Raw genomic sequence first — 8,067 nt, 5'->3', positions numbered from 1 at the left:
CTGCAATTATATCGCAGCCAAAAGTACCCATTAGCCTAAAACGACACCCGTGTCCTTGTTCTTAGAATAAGGAAAAAAATAAATAAATAAATAACATATTTAGTCTCTATCTTTTATACCATATTTCAATTTGGTCCATAACCTTTCAATTATATTAATTTGATTTCTAATATTTCAGTATCATGTCAATTTAGTCTTTGTCGTTTATCCCTTTGATGGAAATTGGTGACATGATAAATGACCAATATAAAAATTAGTTTTTTGTATTGTCATAAACTAATTTTTTATTTCAGCCATTTGTTATATCAGCTGTGGGGTCCGTGGGCCTGATAGCCTCGGCCCATCATATAGCAGGCCCAAGGCCCATGCCGAGGATCGCAAGCTATTCCTGAGGAGAAGGGGGGGAAGCTTATTCTCCTGGATCCACGCCGAGGATACCTTGTCCTCGGCCTGACAAAGGTGATTTTGGGGAGAGGTTAACCCCAAAGTAAGCTGTCACTATCGCATTGAATGCACTCAACCAACCCCCCTGGCCGCATTAATGGGGAGGTAACCCCTTGGCAGGATAACGTTGGTTAGAGTGAGCCATTTGAGTGCCGATAAGGCCTCTGATGGGACGGACAACCAGAAGAAAAGCAAATAGACGATCAACAGATGGAAGCAGGAGATAGGAAGATGAAAACTATAAAAGAAGAGCTAGTAAAGCCAGAAAGAGGGGGGGGGGAAAAAAAGCCTGAAGGCCTCCTCGACCTATGGCCGAGGAGCATTCCCCTATTTGTAAGGAAACACTTAGCCTTTTTTATAAGAAAAAGTTTGAGCGTGGTGATCGACGGCCAGCACCTAAGCCTGTCAACCCATTCTCTATAAATTTATTGTTTGGGCTTATTGGGCTGAAATCCAACACGCAATTCAAATTGGGTCCCTACAATTGGCGCCGTCTGTGGGAAGGATTAGGGTGCTGGCCGGCGCACCAGGTAAGTGTTCTAAGTACTTAGTGTTTGTTTTACGGTAGATTGAAAAGGATAATGTTCCAAATTCTAAGTATTTGTTTTACAGTAGATTGAATAAGATAAGAGTTCTAAGTTCTAAGTATTTATTGTAAAAAAAGGGTATAGAGCTTGAAAAGTGATCTCAATTTAGATTGGGACTTTTAGCTAACCTGTCAATATTATTGTAAAAGCAAAACCCAAAATAATGTCATACTCACATTTCCAGCAATTAACATCATCTCCGGATTCATGATCAAGCCAATTTTGTCATAATCAGAATCTCCTGCAGCCCCTAAAATGGTGAAAAATCAAAGTTTACTGTTTTTTTTACCCCTTTATTTTAGAATAGAATATTTGTATATCCAAGTTTTGAAAAGTAAAATACAAATGTTTTACAATTCAACACCACACTTTTGTCATGTGTAACTGATTTATATAAAGTGCTGATGGTTTGCTATCCCAATACTCAATAAAAAAATTTTAAATTAGATCAACTAATAAAGTTTCTTGTCGTTGAATAAGAGAATTATGGTTTAATTTCCACCTATACAAAAAAGCAATTTGTAAGCAGACGCCATAAGTTGGATCTCTATTGTATCTATTATAAAAAAATAATAAAAAATCCACAATCAAAATTAAAAATCATAGATTAAGTACAAAATAAAGGAAACAAGCTTCTCTTTGCTCATCCAAGCATCATGGTGGTGTACATAGGTCTCTAATAGGATTTGTTGGGACCTCATTTACAAGTAGGAAAATGCTTCTCGAAACTCTTCAAAGTCTTCCTATATATATATATATATATATTTTTTTTTTTATTAAATATGAATATTGAAAATTTAACCGTTAAATTGCATGTTTTTATTATATTCTCCATTCTTGCAAAATTTTAAGAAGGTCAAAGATCAATAACTATGTCATCAATCAAATATTTAAATTTCAAGTTTTTGTAATCTAAAATTATGCATAAAAAATAAGTTTATTGATTGAATAGTAAATAATATCAGATTTAAACAAAATCTGACATACGGTTAAAAATATAAAGAACACGTAATCCAGCAATAGGAGTAATTTGGAAAGTTTCTCTCCAAACTAATTTAGATAGAAACCTTGTTCTTACATGCATGCTTTAAAGAAAGCGATGAAAAAATAAAATAAATTCATGATTAAGACTTTATAACAAACCAATATATATATATATATATATATTTTATAGGTTTTCCCAACATTTTTTATCAAGTGGGGTCTCCCTATCTTAGATGAAGCAAATGAGCTTGCACGTGTGCTCATATGTCATATCTAAGATTTTCTTTTTTCTTTTCCGGGAAAATAAAACCCAGGAGACACTGAATGGTTTTGGGGAATTGGTAAATTAAGTCAAAAGATGTTATAATTAATCCAATTAGAGAGATTAGAATGACAACATCCTACTCAGCAGGTGATCGAAACTTCATTTACTAATAATAAATTCCCTATCTTTGGTTTCATCATTCAAAGACGAAGCTTCCTTTTCTTGATTTCCCTTTTTCTTATCAATTTCCTTCAAATTTTTCTTCTGCAAGTTTCAATGGTCCTATTTGTACCATTGTCTAAAACAAGTCTCAAGCGTGCAGTGTCCATATGTTTTTTTTTTTTTTCCTGTTTGAAATAATGTGAGAATATTTACTTTTGTCATGTTATTTAATATATATATATATATATAACAGATGNAAAAAAAACAAAAAAAAAAACAAAACAAAAAAAAAAAAAAAAAAAAAAAACGAAAGAGAAAAACGAAAGATCTTGATATTATTAATTCATACATAGAAAAATTACATATTACAATCAGAGGCTCAGGTAGGCCTGTTTTACAAGTAAATTTACGAGCTAATAGCCACCTGCTATTCCTAGCTACTCCTACAATCAGAGGCCCAGGTGGGGCCGCCCAAGAGAAAACTAGCCGGAGGGAAGTGTCAACTCGTGCTTTTATTTGGCACCAAGAGAATGGGAGAGCTTGACACACGGTGGAGGAGGTGAAGGACAATCATGCCCTCAGGCCCCCAACCACTCCCTCCTCGGCTGGGCAGAGCTGGAACAAAGAGAGGAGCAGACGCAGGGGCTTGGGGGACCCTCCCCCATGATGTTCCCTCGATTCTCTCCATTTCTCTCAAATGTTGCCGTTGGAGACGGCAACACTCGAGCACTGCCCATGAGGTGAATTCGTGCGCCTTCCTCGTCGGGGGTGTGCTCGAGGAAAGACGTGAGGTTCTCTAACAACGTCCCTCTGGGATACCTCGAAGGGTACCATCAGGGTTACGCCTAGACTCTGCCGCACCGAAAGCCCAGTGGGGGCTGCGGCCATACCGGTTTTTTTTTAGTCCCGGCGACAATTCCGGCGGGGTTGTTAAAAGGGCATGTGAAGTTGGAAGAAGGTGTTTTGCTCTGTTTGTGTTGAGAGGTTCATGGGTTATGAAGTAACCATCTACTTACTTTATATAGGGGATGGGAGTTTGGTGAGAATTAATTCATGCAGAATTCGAAAAGGGTATTATCAGCGGGATCAGTAATGAAGTCCCCAATTTCCAAGGAGGCCAAGGACGGTTGGACTCGTGTCAATTTACGAGGGCATTAATAAAGGCGCGTTTCGCGCATCGGAGCGTTGAGCGCGGAACAGAACAGACAGGGGGCGCTTCTTAAATAAAGAAGATGGGGCCTCAAGTTAGAGGTGAGATCTATGCCACGTGTTAAGACTGTAATCTGACGCAAAGAATAATCATATCCAGTAAAGCGATCTGAGGACAAACCTATGGTGAAACTAGATATTTACAAAATTGAAGTGGTAGACAGAGCCAAGGTATTGCATGGTTCGGACCCAAACCTATGGTAAAACTACACACACCGATTATATCTAATACTTACAAAAAAAATTGAAGTGGTAGACAGAGCCAAGGTATTGCATGGTCCTCGGACCCAAACCTATGGTAAAACTACACACACCGATTATATCTAATACTTACAGAAAAATTGAAGTGGTAGACAGAGCCAAGGTATTGCATGGTCCTCGGACCCAAACCTATGGTAAAACTACACACACCGATTATATCTAATACTTACAGAAAAAATTGAAGTGGTAGACAGAGCCAAGGTATTGCATGGTCCTCGGACCCAAACCTATGGTAAACTACACACACCGATTATATCTAATACTTACAGAAAAAATTGAAGTGGTAGACAGAGCCAAGGTATTGCATGGTCCTCGGACCCAAACCTATGGTAAAACTACACACACCGATTATATCTAATACTTACAGAAAAATTGAAGTGGTAGACAGAGCCAAGGTTTGCATGGTCCTCGGACCCAAACCTATGGGAAACTAGATACTTCAGAAAAAAAATTACTAGGAAGCCAGAGTGTTGCATGGTCCTCAGACTCAAACCTATCTATAGAGAAACATAAGTACTAGATAAAACTAGAGCGTTACTTAGAATTAAGCCATACTGCGTCATTTAGATTTATATTCGAAGGATAACAGGTGTTTCATGGAGCAAACTCCAGCATAAAGTACGAATATTGAGAAGAGTACAATAGTAAAGTGAACAAAAGAAAAGAAAATACATTAGTTGGAAGAGAAGTATTATGTATTCAAATTCAAAAAGTATGCAATTCCCTTACAAAAGCCACGAGGCAAGAAACAAAATGAGGTAAAAGAGAAGACAAACAAATTCATCCTACGCCGTATACTAGCCTCCTCAATTCAATGAGCAAATTAAAATCAATAAGTAAATCAAAAGGTCTGCGTCAGGCCTAAGGGCTCGATTTCAAAAAGTCCGCCGGAGGACTTGCCATGTCTTGTGGCATTCCTGATCCTCGGTCGCAACTTCCCCAATACTCTATTGGGGATATATATATATATATATATAACAGATGTTTCTCCTAGCTAGGAGGGTTTTGTATCAAACCAATTAAGTAGATTTTTAGGGTTTCTTTTTTATCATCACGTACGCATGCACTCACATTAATATTATTTATAGAGTTAGAAAAATAAAAAAGAACACAACATTGGTATCACTCAATTAAGACTGTGTTTGGGAGTCTTTTTCTTAAAAATGGAATGGAGTGAAACACATGATGTATTTTCTCTAGAGTGTTTGGAAGTTTATACAAAAAGGAATGGAAAGGAAATAATATATAATTTTACTATTATATCATTCTTTCAACTTCTACCCCTTTTTCCCCTTCTTAGAAAAGGAATAAGTGTTCCTCCACTTTTTGAAGGAATGCTCACCTTCCCTCATAGTAATTTAATTTCTTACTATTAAACTTCCAAAAAATCTTCCAAATAGGGGAATATATGGAATATACTTTAAAAACAATTCATTACAATACATTTCATTCGTTTTCCCCTCTCAAGCAAACTATAATAGTATAGCAAATAACACTCAATTCATATTTATATTAGCTAGGTGTAAAAAAAATCTTGATCATTGGTGAAAATGATTCTCAAAAAAAGAAAAAAAGAAATCCATCAATATTTATGCAAGTACACACCAATGGCCCCAAAATATCATTGTGAATCAAAACGAACTAGTCAATATCACATATCTTATTTGTTCATATATGAGTTAACTTATAGGGTTCAGAATAATACAAATAGCACCATAATAAAACATGGCAAAAGTACCTAACAAAAGTTAACACAAAGTTTAGTAAGAAAAAGACATGAGAAATTCTATTTTATCGTGTCTTTTAATTATTTTGTGTAATTAAAATCCTCTAATGGTCAAAGGAAAATGATGTTTTCTTCCAAGAGTTGTTGCACTCATTTTCTCCTATTGTTTATCCCCAAAGACAAGATAGGGAATCTCTAGCTAAATTGGTCTTCTTTCCTAATTGCCTTTGCAAAAAATGTTGAGCAAAGACAAATAGGGTTTGTTGAGTTTAGACACACGTGTCTTTCATCAAGTCTCATTCTTGGATTTGTCTTCACGGCAAAGGTAGCTTAGTCCATCACACACACAAGGTTGTCACACTCAAATGTGTAATAGTCACGTTTTAAGAACAAATCAAAGTCTGTTTTAAAAAAAAAACAAAGAACAAATCAAAGTCAAAATGAAGGACCATATACTCTCTAATTCAACATGTCAACTATTGTGTAATTTCTGATTTTATGGGTGAGCTAGCCTAGTTCTTGTTGGGATGTTGTTTTCACTGCTCCTAACACCTTCATAAGATTAATCCAACTAATCAAATTGGTTTCTGTTAAATCGTCATGCTAATATAATAAGCATTCAAATTAAGAGGATCTAGACTACAATAAACTTCATAGAGGAAGAGAGTCAAATATGTTAATAAATTTTATTACCCAAAAAAAAAAGATAAAAAAGAAAAAGAAGAAGAAGAAGAAGATATACATATATAATGACATATATCAAAATGTACATCATGAATAGTTCATTTTTGTAAATACGAAGAGAGGTATTCAAACAATGCCCATTGAAACCAAGTGCCACTAACTTGTTGCTCAATCTTGAAAACCAAGCTCATGGAACTTGATTTGAAAAAAAAAATGGAAGATATCTTATGAGATCTCTCTTTCATAGCATGTAAGGCACACATACATAAAACTCATATAGGTTGTGAGAGGACTGTCTTATAATTATAAGACCGTTTTATTAAATAATTTTTCTTGTATTCTTAATTCTCTGTCATGAAATTTCTTTTTTCAATAAAGTGCCATGTAAGAAGGTATTCTGTATGTTCATTTTCCTAATTGATGAACTAGCAAAAACGGTAATATAGATCCAAAAAGGATTTTCTATTTTGTTCCTAGTATATGCGATGTGATATTAAATGTATCTATTTTCTCACAAATGTGGGATCCACCCCATGTGAAATGGTGGATATATATTTCCAATACATGATAGATTTTTTTTTTTTTAATTTATATATATATATATATATATATATGCAGCTGGCCCTCTCACAACATGTGGACTCCACACACTAATGAGTCGCACATATTATAAGAGATCCACTACATACAATGGATACAAGAGATACCTTCTCATGCAATGCACAATATGGCAATATACATCTTGGTGGATTTGGTTACTAGGTAAAACACTGAATTTGATAACTTTGAGCATCGGGCTATAAGGACCTTAACACTATAGTAGTAAATTTTTTTAAAAAAAAATTTAAGTATGGCTTAATAAATCAGGAATTTTGATATCAAGTTCTTAAGTTGTTGTTGTTGTTGGTTTTTTTTTTTTTTTTTGGAAATATGACTTAAATCAGGAATTTTAAGCTATTGATCTTTCTGGGGATTTTTTTTTTCTTTTTTTTTCTTTTTTGTAAAAAGAAAAAAAAATATTTGTTATAATTATTATTACATGAATGATCCTTCTCTAAAAAGTTAAAAAGAGAGGACGTTCAGAGTAATTGCCATAATATGTTCATATTCCTACAAAATTCTCACAACTTTTAGCTAACACTCATAATAGTCATAAAGGAGGAAACACAGTATTAGTTTTTTTAAAACTAAATTCAAGACTTAAGAGAGGTTTAAGCCATTTAGTCAAAGGCAAAGTCTGAACAATTAAAGAAATTGAGTAGGCAATGACTATGTGCCTAACCCGATTTTAACACGAGATCCACGATCTTATAGTCGTGGTCCATCCTAGACCTTTTCAGGTTTATGTAATCAAAAGCCGAAAAAAGAAGAAGGTGTGAAACTACACATACAATCCATGTATATACTATACTCTTAAACTAAAGAACTATTCAATCAAAAATAATAATAAAAGCTACAGAACTATTTTGAGTTTTCTTTGGGACATTAATTGTCTATCTTTTGGTTAATTTCGTGAGACACATCTATTAACTTTAAAGGAATCTGATGATGTGCAAATGTCATTATCACTTAAAAAAGCCGTTTTTTTTTTCAATCCTTATCTGGATTTATATCTATTCAAACAACATAAACTTTAAAATAGAACGGTCTTTCCGTTCAATTATTTCACAATAAGTGATGTTGGTAAATACCGCGCCATTGCTATTTGGCTATGCCTATGATTAAATACTTCATAAAGCTAATCA

This window comes from Quercus suber, unplaced genomic scaffold (assembly GCF_002906115.3).
Source record: "Quercus suber isolate HL8 unplaced genomic scaffold, Cork oak 2.0 scaffold_365, whole genome shotgun sequence".
NCBI lineage: Eukaryota > Viridiplantae > Streptophyta > Magnoliopsida > Fagales > Fagaceae > Quercus > Quercus suber.
The sequence above is the reverse complement of the archived record's forward strand: the minus strand, read 5'-3'. Positions refer to the sequence as shown.